Raw genomic sequence first — 12,256 nt, 5'->3', positions numbered from 1 at the left:
TGGTGACGCCGCCTGGCACTAACTGGTTGCGCCACTGATGACTCTGATGACACCGGCGCCCGGGAGACGTGGGGAGAAACTGGCATGTCCTGCGACTGTGCTACACCAGTGGGAGCTGACACCGCAGTCGGGGGAGCTGAACTAGGTGAAGTCATCACCGTCTTACGACGTCTGATAAGTTGTGACATCTGATAAGGTCTTACAATTAAAAAAACATCCTTGGCTAAAATTATTATTTTGTAAAAAAAAAAACCTCAAAGCCTAATGAACAACAAATTCAATATTTAAAAAACAAACAGAAACATGTATTCTTTATATGGCAAAAAACAGAAGCACATTTTTTAAAGCAAACAAAATAGAAACATGTATGATATTACAAAAAACAGAAGCACATAATAAAGAAAAATCAAATTGCTGCCCAATTTTGAAATAGTCAGTATGTGATAAAAATACAAAGCAAAATACAAAATTTGGTTAGTAGCACATAGTTTAAAGCCCCCGAAAATTAATCAAAATACAAAAAACAGCAGCAGATGCTCCAATCAAATCTGAAATCTAACAGCAATACACCTAAAAATTCACAAATCGTACACCACAATGCAATTTCAATACAAAAACAAATCTGAAATAAAAAATACAAATCCAATACAAAAATAAAATTGAAACAGCAATTTAAACACTTAGGATGCCGCAATACAAATCCAATACAAATCCTAACCAACCATCAGACTAAGCAGCAATTCAAACAATTACAAAATAAATATACAAATTGAAACAGCAAAACAATTCCAAACTTAATCCGAAAATTTCAGAAATAAAACTTAACAATTGAAAAAATATATGTCGGGTAGAGTTGGGAAATTTACCAACTGGGTTTCGAGGGAGACCGGAGAGCACGGCAGTTTGGCGGTGGCGAGCGAGACAGAGAGTGGGGGGCCGCCGTCTAACAGGGATGAGCGGAGACGGAGGAGGCGACAGACTGACAGGGGACGGAGAAGAGAGGGACTGAGAGGGATAAGTGGGGACGGAGGAGACTAAGAGGGATGAGTGGGGATGGAGGAGAGAGAGCGGCCCGGAGGAGCCACGAAATGCGAGGGATGAGAGGGGTCCGAGGAGAGAGGGACTGAGAGGGATGAGTGGGGATGGAGGAGAGAGGGATAGAGAGGGATGAGATAGAGGGATAGAGAGGGATAGAGAGGGATGAGTCGGAAATGCATCGGGGCTGCGATTTTGAAGTCGAGACTGAGAGAGTGAGAGAGGTTGAAGACAGACCAAAACTGCGCATTTCTTTCCCTAAATGTTTGCGTCTTTGCGCGACGAAAAAACATCGGTCGCGCAAAGTTAAATTTCGTACTTTACGCGACGGAAAAACAACATCGTCGCGCAACATAAACCCTAAACCCTAAACCCTAAACCCTTTCAGAACCCTAAATCCTGAGAATTACATTGCGTGACGGCAATTTCCTTGCGTGACGGCAATTTCCTTACGTCGCGCTATCGTTTATTGCGCGACGAATCAGACAAATATTCGTCGCACAAAGTACAAAAAGTAAACAATATAAAATGTTAGTGAATATATTGTTTTAATGGGGCTACGCATTGTACGATACTTGTTTCACCGATCCAACCGTCAAACTTGTTTGTTTATACTTAGAGATCGTACACACCAAAAATTGAAAAAATGCAAGATTCAAAGATGATGTTACGGGATCAAAATTTTCGACGGTTATAAACTAAAAATCACGATTTAACGGTTTTTTTAACTCCGATTTTGATGATTTTTTACGGGTGCACTCCTTTACTGTATATGAATACAATGATTGAATTGGATCGTCATTTAAAAATATTTACAATAGTGGATACCACAAACTCGTATGTTCTATTTAACAAACATATACAAAATGTAGTCATTCTTTTTTAATATAGTGTTTTCAGGACACACGCATTCTAGGAAAGTAGTTTCAACGATCCAACCAGTAGAGTTGTTGGTTTATACTCAGAGATCGTACACGCCAAAATTTGGAAAAAATATACAATCATACATGATGTAACGGGACCAAAATTTTCAACGGTTACAAATGAAAAATCAAATTTTAACGGTTAATTTAACTCCAAATTTGATGATTTTTTACGTCTACAAACCTTGACCCCGTATGAATATAATAACGGAATTTGATGTTCATTTAAAAATATTTACAGTTTAATTTCCCCGTTTTTTTTAACCACACTTTGCGCGACGATTAGTTACACAATATACATATTCGTCGCGCAAAGTGAAACAGAAAATAATAAATAATTTATATTGATTATTTTTTAAACGAGGATTGCGACGAGGCGTTATTATTCGTCGACCAGATAACTGCGCGACGATAGTCTTCGTCGCACAAGGTTATTTATGTTATTTCGCAATAAGTTGAGATTTTTTTGGACATGTCTTATGCGCGACGGGTAATTTTGTTCGTTGCGCAAGATTATTTTCTATTATTTCAAAAATTTGTAGCATATGTGTTAACTTCCGCGACGAAACACGGCGTCCCGCATAACCTCCTATTGCGACGGGTAAATATTTTCATCGCGCAAGATTATTTTCTATTAATCAAAGATTATTGCATATTTGTTAACTGTCGCGACGAAATTATTCGTCCCGCAAAACTTCCTTGTGCGACGCCAGAGTATTATTCATCGCGCAATGATAAGACCTGTCGGTTAACAGTGACGACCGGTCTTTTTTTACAGATTCTTGGACCCTTTTTTGCAATTCCGACCTCTGTTCAGTTTTTAATCTATAACTTCCTGACCGTAAGTTCAAATTTCGAGTTTTTTATACGGTTGGATTCAACACAGAAAAACAAAGAACACTGCGCGGACCAAAAGTCAAAAACAATTACGGACGAAGATTTCCGTCCCGCAAAAATGAAGACCGGTCGTTTTAGACAAAAGTACTTTTTTTTTATTTTAGTACAACTCAAGTACATGAGCATTGAGATTCTTTCTTAATTTGAGATGTATATGATGAAATTGGGAAGATGTGTGTAACATCCCGACCCAAAATATTATTAAGTTTGGATTTTAATTAAATTAAAATTTGGAATTTCCAATTTTTGCCTTTGAAGTGGGGGCAAAAAGGTCAATTTTTATCCGGAGAGAGTTTGGAGCAGCAAGTGGTGTTTTTAGAAAGGTGGTACTGAGCCGAGTCCGTAGACACGCGGTAGGCTCGATTCGGATTTGAAACGAAGAAGTTATGGTCGAAAAACCATTAAGGGCCTAATTGGTAATTTCCAGAATTTCATTTTTATAAAATCAGTTTTCTTTTTATTTTTCCTCACTTTCTCTCATTTCCCTCTCTCTCTCCCGTGCGTCTCTCTCTCTCCCGTCGACTCCCTCTCCCTCTGCAAAACCCCCAGCCACCACCACTGACCACCGTAGCCCCCACCGTCGGAGCCAAGCTCACAAGCCCGGCCCTGCCGTCTCCTCCCCCGCCATCTCTGCCGTCGCCAGCCGCTGCAGCCACCGGAAAAAACGCAGAAAATTTGCTGGTTTTTGGCAGATTTTCCAAAGGCTCGTTCTCCTTCGTTTCTCAACCAAATTGGACGAGTGAGGTATGGAAATCTATCTATTTTTCATGCTCTAGCTGCCTGTTGGTTAGGTTTCCCGAAATTTTGAGAGATTACAAGTCAAATTTCGAAATTTAGCTACAGCCGGTTTTCAGTTGAAATTTCCGGCCACTTCCGGCCATTTTCTGGCCTTCACCCAAGAAGAAAAGTGGTTCCAAATTAGGTGTATTACCTAGGTTAGGAGTTTGGAGCCAAAATACTAAGTTTTTCCGGTCACCGGAATTGTGATCAAGCCACCCACGCGCGGCAGCGCGTGGGGCGGCTCGTGGGCAGTCCTGCAGAGGTCATACTTTATCCTAGAATGATCCTTGTGTTGTCACGAGCGCGTAGGAGTTTACGGATCTCAATTTAGATATCGTTTGGGCCTCGAACTAATTTTACCTAATATGTGATTTTCGGGTTTGATGTGTTTGGACCGTTGGATCAAACCCAATTTCCCGTATGTTGTTCCTGGTATTCCTAGGATCGTATAGGAATTCGCGGATCGTGAATCGGAGCCCCGGATGTTCCGGTTCAATAATTTAAAGTTTAAGATTTACGATAACCGTTCGATCGTGAGTTTTGACCGTTCGGTTGACCGAGTGTCTTCCGAGACTTTTCCAGCGTTTGAAACTCTTAGGTGGACCCTAGGAGTGTCTCGTTCCTCGTGCGTGCTAGAAACCCGGGAAAATTAGGATTTTATTTTAAAGTCTTATTTTAAAGAGTTGGATTTTTATGTCGTATTCCTATTCTGAAATAGGTAATCCGAATCCGCCTTCGGAGCAGGCAGGACCCTCTCGGGGTCACGCAGCTTGGGACTACTTGTGAGTGGACTTTGTTTTCAAATAAATAGCATGGATTTATCTTGGAAATTGCATGTATAAGAATTTAAGGATTTACTGACAGTTAATTTGTGCTTTAAAGTGAAACTAATATGTTCGTAAGTATTTGGTATATTTTCTGGGTTTTGATATTCTAAGTATCTTGAGTATATATGAATTGATATATGTGAATTGTTATCTATCTTTGAGGGCTATGTGTGGGAAGTACGGGGTTGTTTTATGAGTTGTGGAAAGATGTGGTATAGATTGTCAGTTTGAAGTGCTATAAGCACTACCCCGTGTACCTCCCCCTGGATTTGTGAATGGATTATGGAAATGTGATACTTGGAAATATCGGAACCCGGGGCATACCTTAACGGGGTGTCGCTGTAGACCCTTAATTGGGTAGTCTGCGCGCGTAGGACTGTTTACAGGCGTACGGGTCTTGATTCTTCGTCTGTACGTGCTGGCTGAGAGTTAGTCCCCCAGTTGGACGGCTTGTCCCTAGCCACATAGTCCGTTTGAGGGCTGATAATTGTGAGCTAGTCAACAATCCCCTGCTGGATTGTTTCCCCGGTACAATTAGGTGTGTCTTATATATATATATATATATAGAGTGTATCTCTCATATTTTAGCATTATGCAATTGTTCTTATTTTTGAGCGAGGATACTTCCCCGCTCGTCGTGCCGGTGGGCACGGGTTTCGAGAGTTTGATTTGAGTTTTATAATGGAAAGGATGGATGGATGGGTTGATTTGCAAGTTTCACTGAATTTCGGATTTAGCTCGGGTTGAGCAAACTATATATGTATGAATATGATGGTTTTTAATGTATTGAGTTCATGCATGGTTTTCTAACAGTGGGGTTATACTACTTTGGTTTAAATTGAACTAAACGTTGTTTTGTCCACTCACAATTTTCTGTTTTGCGCCCCACAGCCAGTAGTTGACTGGAACGAGCCGCAGTGCCGTGTCTTGTGCTCCTGTTTTCACGAGCTTCAGCACTTGAGCCTTCTCAGGGCCTCTGTGCTATGTAAAATCGTTAAACTTCCTTCCCACTTTTATTTTCTTTGAATTCTGTTAGATGCTCTGTTATTGCCCAGTTAGAATTTTGGTATTTTGAGGCCGGAGGCCATAGTTTGTAAATGCTATGTATTGTGTAATGCATGCTGGCTGTTGGGTTATAAATATCTGTGTTTTTGACAGGTTGAAATTTTTGGGTTATGTCCTGTTTACAGGGGAGACTCTGCCAAAATTTTGGTAGAAAGTCTCGGGTTTTAGTACATGGGCCCGGCATCTGCGGAATGCCGGATATTTAGGCGGGATCCGACCCGGGTTCCGAGGAAATCCGGGGCGGGTCCTGTCAATGTGCAACTTTTCAGACACGAGATTCATTTCCTAACTGTAATAATTTGCATTTACGCCATAATTAAATGTAAAATAATTTAATTAAAAAAGTATGAATGACTTGAGTTCATTGCTTTTTACATTAATCTTCTCAGTAGAGTTGCCACATACATATATAATTGGAAATTAGATATATCAAGTACATATATTCAACAAAAGTAGAGTTGCCAATATATTTACACTAACGTAATTACATTACAAGATATTACCTATACTAAAACATAGTGAGTCACAAATAAATTGCATTATTCATCATCCGAACTATAATAACCTTCGTTGTCTTCGCTATCATCACTTTCAGTCTCCTCCTCATCCTCCTCCCCCTCCATAACTACATCATCGTCGTTGTTGGGGCCCACTACAGCATCGTATCTAGGAAGATCACCGAGGTCAATTGTAATGGTTGAATTGGTATTTCTCTTGAAGACACTCCTTCGAGCTGAAACGGTTCCTGAACAACATTTGTATCGCAAAGCGTTTCCGCATCATTTTCCATGCAAGATTCTGACCGTTGGTCAGCGACATCGACGTCAGATGGGTCTAGTTCTGGTATAGCATATACGTTCCTGTGATCCATCTGCTGAACAACTTTCCACCCGCTCCCTGCTTTAGGGTCATCTACATAGACAATTTGTTTTGCCATGTTTGCCAAAATGTATGGGTCGTCATCATACCAAGTTCTGTTTATGTTCACAGATAGTAACCCTTGATCGATTTTAACACTTCCCTGCCTATTTGGGTTTGTATCAAACCATCGACACTTAAACATGATGACTTGGTATCGGTCTTTGTAAAGCAATTGCACGACAATTGTGAGTTTGCCATAGAAATCAATGTCCGTACTTTCCCCTCCACCTGGAACATGGACACCGCTGTTTTGCGTACACAACTTGTCATCTCGTGCAGTCCCTAAAAACTTGACGCCATTAACATGACAACTCGAGAATAATTTAGCTCGAATTGGGCCGAATGCCAAGTTATACAACTCTTCATTGTAAGTGGGGGAATTATCTGATTTCAACTTATTCACCTAATATTATACAAAAACATTCACATGTTAGTTTGAGAAAATTAAATACTACAATATATATGTCAATTACAAAACACTTATAACTTACATATTCCAAAAACCATTTTGGAAACAATTCACGGTGTTTCTTGGAATACAAATGCGATGGATGTTCTCGCTTCATCATCTCTTCATGCTCATCTAAATATGCCATTATCTCATCACAATTGTTCAATACGGACCAATGCGCTACCTCCATGTCATTTCTGGAAAACGACTCTCCTCGTACAGGATCTCCAAAGGGTCGTGCACTTTGGGCAAAAACAGAAAGTTGCTCATTTCTCACACCTCCGTCATTATTGCACTGAGGTCGATTGAAAGCCGTGTCCACGTCTTTTAAATACATTCCACAAAAAGTAAGCGCCTCATATTGAACCCAAGCCTCTACAATTGATCCTTCGGGCTTCGCTCTGTTGCGTATGCTTTTTTTTAGCTTTCCGAGTAGCCTGCCAAAATAAAATGAAAAGATGCAAATTAGCAAGTAGGAAGCATAAGATAATGATGCTTACACAAATGATGATGATTATATACCTTTCTATTGGATACATCCAGCGATAGTTGACTGGACCAGCAAGCAATGCTCTTCTGGTAAGTGAACCATCACATGAATCATACTCGTGAAGAAAGCCGGAGGGAATATCATCTCAAACTTGCATAAGACTTGGACAATGTCATGGCGCAACTGATCAATGTCTGTCTTTCGCAATGTTTTTGCCTTCAGTTGGGAAAAAAATCTGGACAACAATATGATTGGCTTCACTACATCTTCCGGCAATAGGTGTCGAATCCCCACAGGAAGTAGGCGTTGCATAAACACATGATAGTCATGGCTCTTGAGTCCAGTAAATTTACCCCCGTCAACATTCACGCAACGTGCGATATTAGAAGCATATCCGTCAGGAAACTTAACAGACGATACAAACTGTAGAAACTCTTTTCTGTCATTCGGTTTCACGGAAAAAAATGCAAGATCTCTTATAGCTTTATCAGTGCCCCTTTTCAGCCATAAACCCCTTCGTATGCCCATTCTTTCCAAATCAAGACGAGCTTTTATCGTGTCCTTTGTCTTCTCCTTGATATCTAGAATCGTTCCCATCAATGTGTCAAATACATTTTTCTCAACATGCATAACGTCGAGATTGTGCCTCAATTTTAGTTTCGACCAATATGGAAGCTCAAAAAACATAGACTTGTGCGTCCAGTTCATATGTGTAGCAGGTTTAGTCCGACTAACTGTTTTCCCAAACGGAGCAAAATCCAAACGATTAAGCTGTTCCAAGATTTGATCACCGGACGATTCTCTAGGTCTTGCGCGACGCTCTTTGTTCCCGTCGAACTCTTTATCCTTTTCCCGCCACTCGTGGTCCCATGGCAACCATCTTCGATGCCCAAGGTAACACACTTTTCCAGCGTGCCAACCAGAAGTTACATCTTCCTTGCATACAGGGCATGCCATATAACCCTTTGTGCTCCACCCCGACACCATTGCATATGCGGGAAAATCATTCACAGTCCACATAACTGCCGCCCACAAAGTGAACATCTTTCCAGTGGATTTATCGTACGTACGCACACCGTTTGTCCATAAATCCTTGAGCTCATCAGCCAACGGCCTTAAGTACACATCGATTGACCTGCCAGGATCCTCAGTTATCAAAACAGTCATCATCATGTACTCTTTTTTCATGCATTTCCAAGGCGGCAAATTATATGGGAATACGAAAATCGGCCAAGTGCTATGGTGTTGGTTTAGAACCCCGTACGGATTGAATCCGTCAGTGGCAAGTCCCAACCTAACATTTCGGGGATCAGCAGCAAACTCGGGGAACGTTCGATCGAACTCTTTCCATGCCTCCCCATCTGCAGGATGCCGCATCACATCGTTGTCTACCCGTTTTTCCTTATGCCATCTCATGTCTATGGCAGTATGTGTCGACATATACAATCGCTGCAATCTTGGCTTCAGGGGCAAATAACGCATGACTTTTTGTGGAACCTTAGTCTTTCTATTCTGAGACGTCTGTTTGAACCTCGACTCATTGCATATAGGGCATGTATCCAATGTTTCATACTCTTTGTAGAATAACATGCAATTGTTTTTGCAAGCGTAGATTTTTTCATAACCCAATCCAAGACCACTCAACATCTTCTGTGCATGTCTGTGGTCTTTCGACAAACAATTGTCCGTCGGAAGCATTCTCTTGAAAACCCCCAAAAAGTAATCGAAACACAGGTTCGACATACGATACTTTATTTTTCCGTGCATTAGCTCCACAATCGCCGTAAGAACGGAAAAGCTCTCGCACCCCGGATATAACTCTTGGTTGGCATTTCTTAACAGTTCTTCATACTGTTCAAACTCTGCACTATCCATTGGTGTAGGCACGTCATCTTCCCTTTCCTGATTGCTGCTGGTTGATGCAAATGGAAAAGCATCATGTATAATATCCATGACTTGTTCATTAGCATCCGCAATAGGTTCAACATTGTCCACTCTTGTGGCCCTTGAAGACGAACCAATGTCTAATTGTTCTCCGTGATGGTTCCACCTGCTGTATGTCTCAATCATTCCATTCCTTACTAAATAAAATGGAACATTTTCAATTGTATCCCACAACATGTTGTTACACCTCCTACAAGGACATCTGATTCTAGTTGCACCCGGGTTGTGTGACCGTGCAAAGTGAATAAATTCCTCGATTCCATCCAAGTATTCATCTGCGCACCTGTTAGGGTTCTGTATCCACCTTCTGCTCATATTTCCTGGAACCACAATCACAATACAACAATTATGTTGTATTCTTAGAAAATCATAACGTCACATTATGCCTCCGGTAAGGGCCCTATCCCATTCGGAAATGCATAGTCATGCCACGTAATTTACAGCTACATGAGATTAGATTTCGACGTGGATGAATTTTGGCAGCATCTCACTACAGTTCTTGAGGTGTACCGTAGATATCAAATACCTACGTACCACCCGAAGAACGTACCGAGATGACACCGAAATCTCCACAATCGAAACCTAATCCTGTAGCTGTAAACTACGTGACAGGACTATACATTTCCAAACTGTCCAAAATATGGGACAATTAAAGAATTAATTGGACCGTAGTCGTGGTTTACCCACCCATGCGCGGTCCAACTAACCTCGAACGGGAACTTCAATTAAAAATGTATGAAGTTAATTTCAATTAACTTCGTACATTGCCGTGCATAATTTAACAACATAATACAAATATAATTTCACAAAAACAATATATAAAGAAATTAAATTGATATTTTAAATAAATACAAAACAAATAAAATACCTTCTTCAATATGTCATGAACTGATTTGCAGCTGAGAAAATGGAGAGAACGGAGAGAGAGAGGGGCAGAAGCAGAGGCAAAACTGATTTTTCAGTTTGCCTCTGCAATGGCTGAAATGAATCTGTTAAAGAAGACGGCTTTGCGCGATGAAGGCTTAATTCGTCGCGCAAATAAATTAGTCACGCAAATTCCACTTCAGCGACGCGCAAAGTCGTGCCGACATCACATCTTTGCGCGACGAACACATTTTTTCGTCGCACAAAACAAATTCCGTCATGCAAAATCGACTTGCGCGGCGCGCAAAGACATGCCGACATCACACCTTTGCGCGACGAAACAATCGTTTCGTCGCACATGATGTTAGTCGCGCAATAGAGACTTTCCGTCCCGCAAAAGCCCAGTTTGACACGCACGCAGCCACGATAGCCACCTTGCACGACTAATTTACTGTTTCGTCGCGCAAAGTTGTGGCGCGAAACATCTGGAACACTGTTTGTTTTCCCGCTATTTATTGTGCGCGACGTATTGATTTTTTGGTCGCGCTAAACATGATACGGCGACGAATATGTCTTCGTCGCTCAAATCTTTGTCGCGCAAACGTTTTCATTTATAACCGTTGAATATTTTGTCCCATTTCTAGATCTCTGAATATTTGTTATTTGCGATTTTTGGGGTATATGATCTCACAGTATATACAAACACATTTAACGGTTGGATCGTTGAAATTAGTTTTGTAGAGTTGAATGAACGCTTTTTAGTTTCAAAACATATGGAGGTTGATAACCCTACAAAAAGATTCGTACGGAAATTGATAACCCTGAAATTTATTCGTATGGAGGTTGATAACCAAACAAAAAGATTCTCCTCTACCATTCCCATAATTAAAAGGGTATGAATGATGATCTTCACTAAAATCAATGAAAAACATATGATTTAGATGGCAAAATTAAAATTAAGGCTTAGGATTAATGGTTTTGTATATCGTACCTTGCGCGACGGATAGGTGTTTTGTCGCGCAAAGATGTCATTTGCGACGAGTTTAGTCGTCGCGCAAGAATTAGGCGCCAGAATATTTGTTGGCGGTTTTTTCCCCTTGTTTTACGCGACGGTCGTTTTTGCTGTCGCGCGAAGTTGTTTTGCGCGACGAAATTTATTCGTCGCTCTAGTTTGCGCTACGCATATGATTGTCCGTCGCGCGATGATCTTTTATGCGACGATTTGTTCTTCGTCGCGCAAACTATCGTCGCGGAAATAGAAAAACGTAGTAGTGATAGCAGAAGTATTGTCACACATAATTGGTGTAGCTTCCAGTTGCTCCTCTCCAAAATCACCCAGCACAAATCTTAGCCAGATTGCCTGAGTTGTTGCTTCTGCAGCACTTACATATTCAGCCTCTGCAGTTGACAAAGCAACATTGTTTTCTTTCACTGAGGCCCAAGAAAATGCACCACTGCCAAATGAAAAAGCATACCCAGAGTGCTTTTCATATCCTCCTCTGAACTATTCCAATCACTATCGCAAAATCCAATTAAGACACCAGATTTTCCAAACACATATTCAATGCCAAAATCCAGAGTTCCTTGTACATACCTCAATACTCTTCTTGTAGGGCCAAAATGCGTCTTTGAGGATCCATGCATAAAGTGGGCAAGCAAACTAGCTGAATACATGATGTCAGGCCTAGTTGCTGTAAGATATAGTAAACTCCCCACAATTTTCCTGTAGGTCTCCTCATCTGCAAGTTCACTTTCATCTTCTCTTTTGAGTCTCTGTTGGAACTAGTGGTGTGCTCATTGTTTTGCAGTCCTTCAAACCAAATCTATCAAGCAGAGTCTTGGCATACTTCTATTGATGAATGAAGATTCTCCCTTCTTTCTGGATTACCCTCATTCCTAGGAAATGATGCAGCAAGCCCAGATCAGTCATCTCATACTTGTTCATCATATCCTCCTTGAATTCTTTCATCATTTCACTGCTACTTCCAGTGTATAGAATGTCATCCACATATATTGACACAAGGACTGTACCAATACCTTCTATAGTCTTCACATTTGA

At 40.9% G+C, this 12,256-nt stretch overlaps 1 long non-coding RNA gene across 1 annotated transcript; it reads left to right on the top strand.

The window, feature by feature from the left end:
- Window positions 1-3,158: 3,158 nt before the first annotated feature.
- Window positions 3,159-5,578, top strand: LOC110746217 (uncharacterized). The gene is made up of 3 exons (XR_015837182.1): window positions 3,159-3,599; window positions 4,354-4,417; window positions 5,354-5,578. It is a non-coding gene; the product is annotated as an uncharacterized LOC110746217 (long non-coding RNA).
- Window positions 5,579-12,256: the final 6,678 nt, after the last annotated feature.

Source organism: Prunus avium, chromosome 7 (genome assembly GCF_965620075.1).
Source record: "Prunus avium chromosome 7, drPruAviu1.hap1.1, whole genome shotgun sequence".
NCBI lineage: Eukaryota > Viridiplantae > Streptophyta > Magnoliopsida > Rosales > Rosaceae > Prunus > Prunus avium.
Note: the sequence above shows the minus strand (reverse complement) of the source record. Positions and strands in the feature narration are given on the sequence as shown.